The following is a 14,905-nucleotide window of genomic DNA, read 5'->3' as shown; positions in this document are numbered from 1 at the left end:
GTTCCCAAAAGACCAGTGAGTCTCGCTTTCGAGAGAGAGCTCATGGGGTGTGGTTCACCCAATGAAGAAATCCATTTAGTGCAATTTTTTTAAAAATTATCCTTCATATTTCTGTGACTCAAACTTTCAAATTATAACCTCACTCCATCAGCTATTTCACTAATTACCAGGGGGAGAACTCACATACAGCCTCACTGTTTGGGAGGGACCAGGAAACAGTCTGCTGGATCGATCACACCCTCGTATCCCCCTTGGGGGGGAGGCACACAGACCAGAACGCTTTCTGAGGACACAGTGGAGGCTGTTAAATGTCCTCTAGTCCCCTGACTTCCCTGAAACCCTTGGAGAAGAGTTACTTGGTCGCCCTCCTCAGGAAAGCAGAGAAGGGCCAAGCACCCACACACACACAGCCCCAGCCCTTGAGCCCTGAGGACCCCAGAGAGGGAGCATTTTGCCCCATGGCACCCAAAATGCCTCTGACAACTGATCTTCCCAACAGGAAAACCAGATCTAAAGCTAGGACAGTGGTCTATTCTCTAACTGCGGCAAGAAGATACAGCGCAGGCTCCTGGCTGGGTAGCATGGTTTTCTTCATTGTCTTTGACTCTCCGGTTTATAATTTCAGTGATCAATGATAAGAAGAGGCTCAAAATGAGCAATCAGAAATTTGTCCCAGCAGATTAACTGTCACCCTAGCAGCTATTCTCCACATTCATCAAGGACAGAGCCAGATGAAACATGCCAAAAATAAAACCAAAAAGTGTGAGTAGATATCAAGAGAAATGGCACTGTGGATGAGGGAAGGGGTTCTCAACCTCATGAGAAAATTTCTAGTATAATTAAACTAACACATCTGCCCAGAATAATTTACATGCTGGCTACAGACAGAGGAAAGAATAGAAGGGACCAGATAATTCAGGCTTTCTTTTAGAATCATTTGAAGATGGAACTAGCATTAGACAAGGGTCAATATAGTGGTTAAAGTTTAATTTTATATTAGCTGTAATGAGGACACTCTTTTAGCAGACTACACATATTGTTTTAACTTCAAACCAGTGGTTAGAAGGTGCTAAAATTACCTGACTCCTTAGTCTGTCTATATCTACATTTAACTGCTATAAAATGTATTAATACATACTCAAAAGTTCTAACAAGTTGTTTTTTTTTTTTTAATAAAACATTAATAAAAAGGGTCTCTTTTTGAAAACTTTGGTTTGGGCTGCAAATAACTATCATCAGACAATCTTACATGGCCCAGTTTTTAGAGCAACAACCATCAAGAATCCCATTTAAGCAGGAGGCCAAGTCTAATGCACAACAAATTGCACCCCATCGGGCAGGGTTGAAAGGAAAGGCCCTGCATCTCTTGTAGCATCAGAATAAGGGATCAGAGGTTGCCGGGGTGGGAAACCCCTGTGTGTGTTTGTTGAGCCCTAAGTAATCATGGGCAAATATGGCAAGCAGCAATGCTAGGAAGGTGGCGAAATCCATCAAAACAAAGTCTTTCCGAGCTGAAGCCAAGGGCAAGCTTCCAGAACAGCAGATTCCAGCTCTGAGGTCCTGGAATACAATCAGCCTCCATCTCCATGAGTGGCCCATCATGCTGACGCCATGCCCCCCATTCCTCATGCCCTCCCAGGATCGCCATGGTTCCTACAGAAAGCCCTTCTCCATAACTACTCTGAAGCATGGGCTTGTGCCAAGATAACCTCTAAAATTAAGTAATTACTGAATATTTATTAAAAGCTGATCTTATTGTTAAGTTTGCTACAACTGATAATGAAATGGGTGTCACTTTCTCATAGAACGATCAATATCTATTCCTGTTAGAGATGGGATGAAATCAATAAGGTAGCATAGGTGTTATTTTACTAGAAATAAAATAATTTTAACAAGTTACGTGGGTGCGTTCCATCACAATTAGACCTAATTATGCTTTATCGCTGCAATACAAGAGCACGTGCTTTGATTAGGGAGCAATGGTGTTTTCACCACTGCCCTAGAGTCGAGAGTTTCTATCTCCATTATCTTCGAGTCACTGTCAAGTCAAAACCATCCCAGAATACTTGGTGCAGATTTACACATTAACCAGTTCCTCAGAGAGAGGGGACGTCTTAGAAAGCAAAGCCATCTGGCGCAGTATGACTTCTCATTTGCTGTTTACCGGAATGCCACCATCCTGTGTTACCTACATGTGCCTCCATCACCTTCTTCAGGAACACATCTGCTCTCATGTCTGACCTGCTTTTCCATGCCTTCTACACGATATGGTTACAGATGCTTATTACGTTCACAGGATACACTCCTGAGCTCTTTCCTCATTCCTTGGCTTTCATATTTGATGTAATACCTGTAAAGACTCTGTCCTAAGTTCTCAGACTACGAAGCAAGGACACAGGCCCTGTAACTGCCATGTGGTGACTCAGGGAGGACTCGGATTTGATCCTAGAAGGGTCCACCATGGAAAGCTGTTCTTCCAGCACAAAGGGAAACGTGAGAAAGACAGTGTGGGGAAGCACTTCTGGAACAGGATTATGGGCCATGGTCACAAATGGGGAGAGAGTAGTCACTGTGAGTGGGTCGTCTTCAAATCCAAAGATTTGAATTCCTCTCCCCACCCCCAACACCAGCAACAAGGAACACGCCTTCTCCAGTTTCTCACCTGGGGATGGAGCATTGCTTCTTCTAAAAATGACGCAAGAAACCGGTGTCACCTCTCTCTTCATCATGAAGCTCCCTCCTCTTCCCACATTAAGCACTCCCCACATCCTATACACAGAGCCTCCTAAATTCCTGTTAACTGGACCCCTTTCCCTCTCACTGTTGCCTCTAATAACAGCCACCATCATATCAGGCTTGGGCTACTGAAAAGGCTCCCAAAATGGTCTCTCTGCATCCAATCTCACCCTCCCCCCAATCCATTCTCCAGGCTGTGAAAATGGTGGCTTGTAAAATTCCCATCGAGGCATACCGTGGAGAGAGCGTTCGATACTGGCTAGACAGAGAGCATCCAGTCTTCTCTGCTCCAAGCCTTCTTGCACCCTGGCCTTCCAACACACAGCTCCCTCTGCCTACAACAACCTCTCCCACCTGCCTTCCCTGGTGTCCCCGTAACAGCCTCCTCTGGAAGGCCTTTCCTAAACTCCCCCAGTTACCACCTCCACCAGCTACATACTCTACAACCTTCTGGACTTTCCATAGCCTCCTCCCACTTCACTGCAGTTACTTCTATGACTTTCCATCTTCATTGGCATAAGATTTCACAGCCATGTCCATCTTGTCCATCACCATGTTCTTGGTACGCATTACAGAGTAAGAGCTTAATGATATGTAACAAATGGAAAATGAATTACAGGGGCGCCTGGGTGGCTCAGTCGTTAAGCGTCTGCCTTCGGCTCAGGTCATGGTCCCAGGGTCCTGGGATCGAGCCCCACATGGGGCTCCCTGCTCCGCGGGAAGCCTGCTTCTCCCTCTCCCACTCCCCCTGCTTGTGCTCCCTCTCTTGCTGTGTCTCTCTCTGTCAAATAAATAAAATCTTAAAAAAAAAAAATGAATTATAATAAAGAACCAAGGTTTAAGACAGAGTCTCACTCGCAACCCTAGAGGAGGTTTATCAGAACCCTTGTGGGTCCAACAATGAACGGAGTAGCAATGAAATCAATGCCTCAAAAAGAAAAGGGAAGCCAAGTCATCTTGCAACCATGTACCAAGCCTGGCCAACCAGAGGGTATCAGGTAGGTGTAAGGAGAAGCCCACTACCACTCTCCAGAGCTGCAAAAGCAGGGGACCATGGCAACTGATGACAGGAGAAATAGGATGGAACTTGAGAAGTCCACTTTTAGATTTCTTCCATGATCCCCTAATATCCAGTGGATACTAGAGCTTAGTAGGCATTCAACAGACAACTGTTAAATGAATGAATATTGGTTCTAGAGCCCCAGGATCCTTGCAGCACTATGGTGTCAGTCCACTCACATGGGCCCAAGGCCTTATCATTCTAATATCCTCAGTTCTGCAAAAAGTCAGAACTTCACCTTAACACTTACTTACTGGGTACGCCTCTAGGCAAATCAGCAGATCTCACTAGATGGCTTCTTTTCAAATGATCCATTTACTCATTCATTGAAGAAATGAATACACTGTTGAATAAGACAAGGTGCTTCCAATCATGGACCTCACTGGAGTAGACAGAAAACAAACAAGATATACATTAGAAAGCATATTATTTCAAATACGGTAAGAGGGAGGAGGGAACTAAAGGCAGAGTGAGAAGCAGCAGATTTCTCATGGGCATGGCAATGGGTTCTTTCCGATAGGACATCCAGGAACAGACCCTCTGGAGAGGCAACATCCAAGGGACCAGGATAATTAAAAAGAAAATTAATTCCATGGAATCTGGAAAGAACTTTAAAAGAAGCCTTAAGAGGGGCGGCTGGTTGGCTCAGTTGGTGGAGCTTGCAATCCTTGATCCTGGGGTTGTAAATTCGAGCCCCACGTTCAGTGTGGGGATTACTTAAAAATAAAATCTCAAAAAAAAAAAAAAAGTCATACCATTTTACCCCCCGCATAACCTCCACCACAATGCCCAGCCCAAAACTCACAATCATTCACTCATTCAATCTTCCATTCATTTACTGTCTCATTCATTCCTTCGACAAAAGGATACTGAGGATTTACAGGACACCACACACTGTGGCAGATGATAATAATGTAATAAATGGTTGTTGCTTGATTTGGAAGAATCATGTGAATTTGAACACATAAATTCTCCAATACTGGACAGATTTTGACCTATAAAATGGCAGTTTCGATGATTCATCCGTGATGTTTTAATTCTGGATTGGTAAGCCCAAACTACTAGGAGGTAAATAACATGTTTTAGAAACTTGCTTTTTCAGTCCTTTGTAACTGCTCATTTATGCATCCTTACAAGATTCTCGTACTTTCAGTTGCAAAGGAGTCTCATCTCTGGGTTATGGGATATTTTGAATGAATCTTTGTTAGCCTTGTTCCATTTATAGCTAACGGTTGAAATAAATGAAATTGAATGTTCTTAAATTTATACTTCAGACCCTTCTTCCAACTCAATGCAAAGTTTACAATATTTTCCATGTATAGCTATACATCAGAATCCCTTCCACTTACCCCCCAACTAGGATTTCAACCTAAGACTATCTTTCCAATCCCTCAGGAGAGAAATGCTGTAAAATATAATTTCCAGTACCAATTCAAGAAACCCAGTTAAACAAGTTGGAAACATATTTTTGACAACAACCATTACACACAAACACACAAAATTGCCCAATAAACTGAATCATAATCCATTCAGTCTACCGTGCCAATTCCAACAGACCCACAGTCAGAAGCTGCTGTTGTCTTAAGTCATTTAATGTCACTCCACATTCCGAGGCCATGAGTATCATATACTGTCCTTCCTCATATTAAATATTAAAAGCTAGAAATATTCTGGGTTCTCTCCATTGCCATTGATGGCCCTTTAATTCATGAACTCATCCAAACCCTTATGGAATTCATGTACAGTAAATAATTATAATAGATTCTTTAACTCTTGAGGTGATGCACATTACAGTTGGGTTTCCCACTGTGTGACATATTCCTGCAGATAGTCAGAAGTGCATCACATTCAAGAGACTTCTGATGTGGTAATAATGATGAATTCCTCTCCTCTCCATTATTCATTATGATACAGAATTGGAATAGGTCTTGTTCCCAGTTTACACTGAATCAAGGTGAAACACTCTTTCTACAACAGAACTAACTTTTGTGTCTGGCTGATTCAGGAGCCAATGTCAAGGGAGAAAACTCTCTGACGTTGCAATTACTTGTGCAATATCATTTCTCGCTATTCAGAATCCAGAGGAAAAATATCTCTGATGTACTGGAGACAAACAGCCTGATGAAAGAACACGAGAACACCCAGCTCTGTAACCTGAAAATAACCTGGGGCACAGGTACTGGACTAGAATATATAATCTAAAACCAAAGCTAAATTACCCTACTAATACCCAGGAATCCTATGATTTGAGAGGCAATTATGACAAATAACAGTATGCGACCAAATGCAAACAATACTATCTTCCATCAAAATGTACTTCTCAGGGCACCTGGGTGGCTCAGTCGGTTGGGCATCCAACTCTTGGTTTCGGCTCAGGTCATGGTCTTAGGGTCCTGGGATCAAGCCCCACATCAGAGCTCCAATCTCGGCATGGAGTGTGCTTGAGATTCTCCCTCTCCCTCTGCCCCTCCCCCAGCTCATGCTGTCTCTTTCTCTCTCTCTCTCTCTCTCTCTCTCAAATAAATAAATCTTTTAAAAAAGTGATTCCTCTTCCCACTTGCTCTTCTTTGCACTAACAACTTGTTCTCTCTTAGGCAGGGATTTAAGTTGGAAGAATCTGGAAACCTTCTTCACATTGTATGGAGATGGATGAAGGCTAAGGGGTATTCATCAGTCTTAGGCTCCTGGCATCAAAGTTAGAGGAGTCACAACTGTGGCTGCTGGAAGAAACAGGAGCTGACAAATCCCCCGTCTCCCTTGTTTCACAGCCTAAGAGCAGAACTGATTCTTCTCCATTCTGCCCAAAAAATAAACAAGTTGCAGAAAGTTTACTTTCATCTGACTTCAGCAGAATCAAAACACCTTCATAAGTAAGCATTTCTTTTTATATAAAATTGTATTTTAGGAACTGTTTCCATATCCCAAATCTTTCAATCCTCCAAAGAATCCTGAGTAGAAGCCAGGCAGATATTCCTACTTTGCAAACGAAGAACTGGAAGCTCAGTGCCCTGAAGGGACTTATCTAGAGTCAACTGGGCAGGAAGTGATGAATCCTGATGAATCCAAAGGCAGAAATCCTGGTCTTCCGATTCTTTTTTTTTTTTTTTTTTTTTAGATTTTATTTATTTATTTGACAGAGAGAGAGACAGCAAGAGAGGGAACACAAGCAGGGGGAGTGGGAAAGAGAGAAGCAGGCTTCCCACCGAGTAGGGAGCCTAACACTTGCTCGACGCGGGGCTCAATCCCAGGACCTCGGGACCATGACCTGAGCCGAAGGCAGACGCTTAACAACTGACCCACCCAGGTGCCCCAGGTCTTCCAATTCATAATCCAGTGTTGCTTTTCTTTCTTTTTTCTTTCTTTCTTTCTTTTTTTTTTTTTTTTTGTTGTTAATTAGGTGTTCGTAGTAATTGAGCGGTCTCAATGCACACAGAATGGATCTGAAAGGCAATGTTCACATTCAGTTCTGCTGCCCTGTGTACAGGATTCTGGAAAAACCGCAAGAAGACCCTAGTCCCTTGCCAGCAGAAGCACTGTAATGCATTCCGCTTCTCCTTTTAAGGCGTTTTAAATTAAAGGAAGCCTTAGACACTATCTCTTCCTGTTCCACTCATAATCAAATCCTTTCAATGAAAGCACCAATTTGGTTTCGTTGCAGATTATTTTAATCTATTTTTGAAAGTCACATAAACCAAACCTGAACAAATATGTTCCCCTGCATGTGCTTCCTGAATTTCAGTCAAAGTTTTTCGGTAATTAAGCATTTTTTCCTAGAGTGTTGTGTATCAAATAGTGTTCTGTGCCAAAGCAAGAAAAGCATTAATGAAAACAAAGAATAAAATGAAGCCAAGTTCAAGTAGTAAAAATGGTCTGCCTTATTCCATCAAAATGAGATGCAAAAGAAAAATATGCAAATGAGGATTAATCTTAAGTCCAGTGTTGTCAAGGTGCAATGTGACTTCTCCCACTCAAATTTTTTAGGAAAATCAATCTCCCATCTTGAGAACTAAAAAAAAAAAGGAAAGAAAAGAAAAAGACAAAAAAAGAAAGAAAAAGAAAAAGGAAAAAGAATCACAGTCCCCTGCATTAAAGGCGTGTTTTAGGAAATGTAAGGACTTGAACAATTTACTCTTAGGACATTATTAAGCTGGAGAACCACACTATCTTTACAGTAAAAGAAAGAAGCCAGAGAGAATTCTATCACTGTTTCATCCAAGAAGGTGTCAAATCCTTGACATTCCATCAAATTTCTTTAAAAATGAATTCCTCTTCTTTCTAGAATATTTTAATTATATCAAATAAAAAATATGCACACACTATAGTCACCTTCCAGAAAAACCTCAGCCACTGAGGACACCTACCTATGTCTGGGAGAAGGAGGAGAGGAGGGAAAGGTTGAGAAGGACATCATGTCCTCAGCAAAATTTACAATCTTTGATTGTACAACATCGTGGCAGGAGGAGCTCCTCACACAAAACAGATGGTACAGCACACAGCTGTGTCATAAAACGCCAAGAAAGTAACGAATCACCAGTCCCATCGATTCCCACAGCTTTTCCAAACAATCTATACTCCAGAGTCAACACCTAAATTTTTTTGCACTTTAATTCTTCCTTTCTTTGAATCACTAAAGCTACTACAGTTTCATACCGGCCTCTTATACTTTGGGATATTAATTTTACTTTTAAAAACACAAGGCACGGGGCGCCTGGGTGGCTCAGTTGGTTAAGCGACTGCCTTCGGCTCAGGTCATGATCCTGGAGTCCCGGGATCGAGTCCCGCATCGGGCTCCCTGCTCAGCAGGGAGTCTGCTTCTCCCTCTGACCCTCCTCCCTCTCATGCTCTCTGTCTCTCATTCTCTCTCTCTCAAATAAATAAATAAAATCTTGGGGCGCCTGGGTGGCTCAGTTGGTTAAGCGACTGCCTTCGGCTCAGGTCATGATCCTGGAGTCCCGGGATCGAGTCCCGCATCGGGCTCCCTGCTCGGCAGGGAGTCTGCTTCTCCCTCTGACCCTCCCCCCTCTCATGGTCTCTATCTCATTCTCTCAAATAAATAAATAAATAAAATCTTTTAAAAATAAATAAATAAATAAATAAAATCTTAAAAAAAAAAAAAAACACAAGGCACTTAGGCCAAAAGCTTACTAATATGGTGGAGTGGCACGTCAGTTTCCTATGAAACCAATTACTGCTGAAACCAATTACCATGAACTCGGTGGCTTAAAACTCCAATTTCTTCCCTTGCATTTCTCCAATTTCTTCCCTTGTACTTCTGGAGGTCAGAAATTTGAAAAGGGTTTTTCTGCCATGACACCAACATTTCCCCAGGACCACGATCCCTCTGAAGGCTCTAGAAGAGAATCTTCTTCCTAGCCTTTCCAGCCTCCAGAGTTATGTTCTTGCATCCCTTGGCTGGGATCTGCTTCCAGGCCAGCAGATCAGCATCTTCAGATCTCTCTGCCCCACCTTCACTTCTTCTTCTCCTCTCTGACTCTAGCAACTTCCGCCATCTCCCTCTTCTAAGACCTCTTGTTGATTACATCCAGAAACCACGTGGAAAATCCAGGATAACCTCCATCTCAAGACTCTTAACTTACTCACATCTGCCAAGTAACATGCACAGGTTTCAGGGACTGGGACAGGACTGGGCCACCTTTCTGCCTACACAGCAGTGGATGTTTACCATGCAATACCTAACACTCCAAACTATTCCTGGATCCCCTTTACAAATGGGTATGTGCTTTCTAAGAATCCCTCATAATGATCAGCATTTTGAAATCTTTGGCTAGTTTATTTTTTTTTTAAGATTTTTATTTATTTATTTGAGAGAGAGAGCACAAGCATAGAGGAAGGGCAGAGGGAGAGAGAGAAGCAGACTCCCCGCTAAGCAAAGAGCCCAACGCAGGGCTCGAACCCAGGATCCTGAGATCACAACCTGAGCTGAAAGCAGACACTTAACCTACTGAGCCACCCAGGTGCCGCTGGCTAGTTTAAATTCCACTCAAACTTAAACATCAGCCCTGTGTATTATGAAACTCTTGGAGAAAAATTACAGGATGGGATCCCGTGATCCCTTCATTCTTATAACAGAGATGTTGAAAAGCTTAAAATCAGATTCCTCAAAATGTTTTCCTCCCACACTCAAATCGTATTTTTATAACAGCAGTCAAAATCTAACTCAAAATTGGTTCTATATCTCAAGTTTAAAAAATTAAAAGTTTGCTAATTTAACATCAGCCTGCGCGGTCAAATTGATTAACCCACTGCCCAAAGACATTACAGTCATGGGATGTAAGAGGAAAAATAATCATCTGAATGTGATCATGGGTTATTTTGGGTACAAAATAAGTAATCGGACATTTAAGCTCAGACCCTTGGCTATCTTCAAGGTACTGCTGGGCTGATTAACATATTTTTAACTAACAGGTCAGCAAAAATAAAATTTTTCAGTTTTAATTTTAAGTTATTTCAGCAAAGGTCAAATGAAACAACCAACTTCGGTGTGACCCCCTCCACAGCCCCCAGCTCATTCCAGAAGGTCCGGAGCTGGTCTCCCACAGCTCAGGCTGATGGATGAGCTGTCCCCACACCCCACCTGCTAAGGAGCATCTGAAAGCCTGTACCCACCACACAAACTCTCTCCCCCTTCTCCATCACCCCCGGGACGTCCTTCTGGTGGCATTTATTCTATTACCGCAAATGTCCCTGCCCCTCAGATCGCTCTGCTTGTCCCTGGTGACACACTATCCTGTAGTTATGGTCTCAGTTGTTTCTGGAACAAGAACTTCATCTTTCCAACTCTGTGCTAAGCTCTGGGGGGCAGAAGACATACATTCTGCTCAGAGCACCCCTCCTGCCCTGCAGCTCCTGGAACAAGGCTATCAGAGGCAGAATCCTATTCAAGTTTCTGGCTCTTACCTGGATGCCAAGTTATAACACAATTGTCATTAGCTTAGGGGACAACTAATTGAAATTATAAATAAAGTATATATGACAGTGATTAGAATATAACTCCTGCTCCAAAAGGAAATGAGTCCCCCTCATCCAAAATATGTTATGTATCCTGTGGTCTCTAATGTTTAATAAGATGAATAATGTTGGGGCGCCTGGGTGGCTCAGTCGTTAAGCGTCTGCCTTCGGCTCAGGTCATGATCCCAGGGTCCTGGGATCGAGCCCCGCATCGGGCTCCCTGCTCCGTGGGAAGCCTGCTTCTCCCTCTCCCACTCCCCCTGCTTGTGTTCCCTCTCTCGCTGTGTCTCTCTCTGTCAAATAAATGGATAAAAATCTTTAAAAAAAAAAGAGATGAATAACGTTGTTGATGACAATAATTAATAATGATAATACATACACACATAGTATACACCAGGAACAGTTCTATGTGCTTTCCTACATTAACTCATACACTAATTCATTGAATCCTAAAAAAAAAAAAAATTCATAAAGGATAAGCACTATGATTTGCATTTTACAGATAAAGAAACTGAGCACAGAGAGGCTAAGTCACCTGCCCAATGTCACACAGCTAGTAAGTGGCAGAACCAGTTCCAGACAATTGGGGGTCCAGAATGAATGCATTTAAGTGCTATCCTATCCATTTCTTTACTTACCACAGTTAGCACTGGCACATAAAAAAAATTCTAGGGGTTGAAGCTAATGAAATAAAATATAAGTAGCACCCTGCTCAGTCCAGGGCGCAACATAGCTAAGAAAAGACATGAAAGAACAGAAGATTCACTTGTAAGAAAAGTCATGGATACAGATTTACACTCATCCTTATTACAAATACAAAACTACAAATGCCTCAATACAAAAATGTTAGCTTTAAAAATAAATAAAATTCCAAAATGTTCTTTCCCGAAAATTGTATTTCAAATTCCATCCACCTACATGCATAGATTTATAACAGGGTTCTTTAAATAATGTGAAATATAAACATTTTAATTCTAATTCAATTTTTAAAATATGGCTTAAACACTCTTCAGGAAAAAAACACATATTATTTTTAACGTCAGGTGTGACTACTTATAGATTTCTAGTCCTATCGCTGGGGAACCCTAGCCTCACCAAGCTGAGATTTCCATCTCTAGAAAGGGTATAGAGCAAGGGGATATGCTCGTCTCTAAATGGCAGTCCAGTAGGAGGTAAGCAGCGTGCAAGGCAAGGGTGCAGAATCCCCCTGCAGAATTTCAGAGGACTTCTGTGGCACTCCTCCCAGGGCAAATGTATTCCTGTCATTGGGCTTTGCTTTATTTACTGTGCTTTGCAGATCCCACACTTGTTACAAACTGAATGTTTGTGGCAACTGTCTGAAGCAAGTCTCCTGGCACCACTTTGCCAATAGCATTTGCTCACTTTGTATCCCTGGGTCACATTCTGGTCATTCTCGAAATTTTCAAACTTTCTGATTATTAATTTATCTGTGCTCAGTGACTATAACTCACTAAGAGCTCAGGTGATGGTTAGCATTTTTTAGCCATAAAATATTTCTTAATGGAAGTATTTTTTAGACAACATTATTGCACCCTTAATAGACTGCAGTACGGTGTAAACATAACTTATAAATGCACCGTGAAACCAAAAATTTCGTTTGGCTCAGTTGACTGCATTATTCGCTTTATTGTGGTGGTCTGAACCGAACCCTTCACATCTCCATGGTATGCCTGTATTTCCTACTTAATTTATCTCTTAAAACAGCCTTTCCCAGTTCAAGGACAAGGAGGGCTCCTCTAGAACCCATGACCTGAGCAGGGCACCTTGTAATTCAGGAGATGGACACAACGTCTGCACCAGCCAGGCCGGTCCTCACAGAGGTTGCCAGCTGGCTGAGCCCCAGCCAGGCTGCCCATCCTTCCTCCCACACACCCCACAAAATGGAGTCCTTCCTTCCTGCCCCCAACTTCCAAAGGATGGACGTCTAAAACTTCATGTTGTCAGGAGATGTGCATCCCACATGGTACATGGGAGAACACGATCTCAAAACCCACTAGTCCATCATGCAATCAAGAATTGAGCAGAAACTTCTTTAAAAGTTGATGGGGGGTGGGGGGGCACCTGAGTGGCTCAGTCAGTTAAGTGCCTGCCTTGGGCTCAGGTCATGATCTCAGGGTCCTAGGATCCAGCCCTGAGTTGGTCTCCCTGCTCAGCGGGGAGTCTGCTTTTCCCTCTGCCTCTGCCCCTCCCCCTGCTCGTGCACGCACTCTCTCTTTCAAATAAATAAATTTTTTAAAATCTTTTTTAAAAAGGGGGGGGGAGTTGATATAGAGCAGCTTTCGTGACCGTACGAGTGCGTGCAAGCTTTTCTTGAGGTCCTTGATGTAAGTGTGAAAATGCATGCCTGCTATGGTTACAGCAACAGGGGGCTCCGCAGAAAACTCGGGAGAACGTGCACTGTCCCCAGTTAGTCCTCGATCATCTAAGAACTACACAAACAGAAGAGCTTTCAGGCACTAATGAAATGCGACAGATCGCATTCCTCTCAGCCCTGCTCAGTCCAGGGCGCAACATAGCTAAGCAGACAATAACCCAGAATTACTAGCTCTCTACTTACTGCCACCTTTCAGGTCAGATTCCTGAGCAACAAATGATCAGACAGAGAGGGAAAAGAAAACATGTGAATGGCAATATAAAATCTGAAAATAATCATGGGAATTTCATTTCTTCACCTGCCAAAAACAGAACGCCAAGAATCCAGCTGGTGCAGAGAGCCAGTCAACCTCGCTGCTCCCTCAGATGATGTCCCCGGGGCCCCACAGAAGAACTGTGACGGGAATTCTGTTCTCTTATTAATCCACCTGCTCCTTTCTTAGCGATGGTTATTTGAGACTTGTGAATTCGTTATAAAAACAATCTCTGTTCTGTCAAACACAGTACTCATACGTTCCATTCAATTTAACTGAACAAATCTATTAAACATCTACTCTGTGTAAAATATCACACAAGGCACTGCAGAGGACCCGCAGCTGGACTTGACCTCAGCCCCGCCTTCAAGAAGGTGTGCACGCACACACACCCCTCACACCACACACACCCCTCCAACATACACATATACCCCTCATACACACTATTCACATAGGACATATATACACAGCATAACGAAGCACCAAGAGAAAAACAAATTGTGAGACCTGTTGATAACTGCCATGTATTTTTCTAAATAAACGACAGTGAGATTCAGATGAAATTTTGCCTAGCCTGCTTACTAAAATCTATGCAGGAGGAAAAAGGAATTTTCTCCAAGGTTTTTCACAGCTCTGGAGTTTTGCGCAGCATAATCCTGGCTACTCCAAGTGGGGCCCCCAGGCCCCTGACATCAGCATCACCTGGGAGCTCGTTAGAAATGCAGAATCTCAGGCCTTGCCCTGCCACCATGGATCAGGATCTACAACTTTACAGAATCCTCAGCTCTTCTTCACGTCCATACGTTTAGGCAGGAGAAGAGCAGTGGAATAAACACACCAGGAGTGTAACCATGAGTCAAAAGAACCACTTGTTGTAGTTCATCCTTTCAAACTATTGACTATAATTAATTTCTATAATTAATGAAGCTTGCCCACCAATGACTTGGAATCCTTTGGCTAAGGGGATTAATATAATTAATCTGTGAAATGGTCAGTTTTCGTGCACCAGAAAAACCTATAAAGTTTACCAAGTCTACTTTCCCAGCTCATTATGAAGAAAATAATGTCACAAAAGAATCTAGGGGCTGCACCTTACCAATAAGCTGACTCCCTCCAATCTAGTTTCCTGTAACCATAGCAACTCAAATTTGCAGCCCAAGAACACACACCAAAAAAGCAAGCAAAGTAACACAAAGGAGTTTTTTCCCCTTCTGTTCATGGTTTATGGTAGCAACAGGTGAGAAAGGTCGAGAAAAGCAATGATTTGCATCATCACATAAAAAAGAAACATAAGCAGTTACTATGGAAACCAGACAAAAACTTCCAAAAAGACTTGTAATTTACAAAGGGCAAAGCAACTCTATTTCAGTCACAAAAAAATTAGCTATAGGCAAATTCCCAGAAATAGCTGAATTTGCGGAAGAGTGTAACACAAACATTTTATTCAAGCACCATCACCGATTGTGTGGTTTGCAGTGGAATTGTTAAATTA

General features: G+C 42.5%; 1 protein-coding gene across 5 annotated transcripts in view; it reads right to left on the bottom strand.

Moving 5' to 3' along the window:
• The window catches only part of SEMA5A (semaphorin 5A), a 472,196-nt gene that overhangs the window by 428,863 nt on the left and 28,428 nt on the right, over positions 1-14,905 (bottom strand). Inside the window, exon 1 of one of the 5 annotated variants that reach the window (XM_064596870.1) lies at positions 4,047-4,629. The exons of 3 other annotated variants lie outside the window; for them this stretch is intronic. The gene's annotated coding sequence lies outside the window, so the exon portion shown is untranslated. Of the gene's footprint in view, positions 1-4,046; positions 4,630-14,905 lie in introns of those variants that run through there. One more of the 5 variants, XM_064596871.1, reaches the window with a different exon arrangement.

Source organism: Mirounga angustirostris, unplaced genomic scaffold (genome assembly GCF_029215605.1).
Source record: "Mirounga angustirostris isolate CCGP_5_RB_7025 unplaced genomic scaffold, mMirAng1.0.hap1 SCAF_7, whole genome shotgun sequence".
In the NCBI taxonomy this organism is placed as follows: Eukaryota; Metazoa; Chordata; class Mammalia; order Carnivora; family Phocidae; genus Mirounga; species Mirounga angustirostris.
Note: the sequence above shows the minus strand (reverse complement) of the source record. Positions and strands in the feature narration are given on the sequence as shown.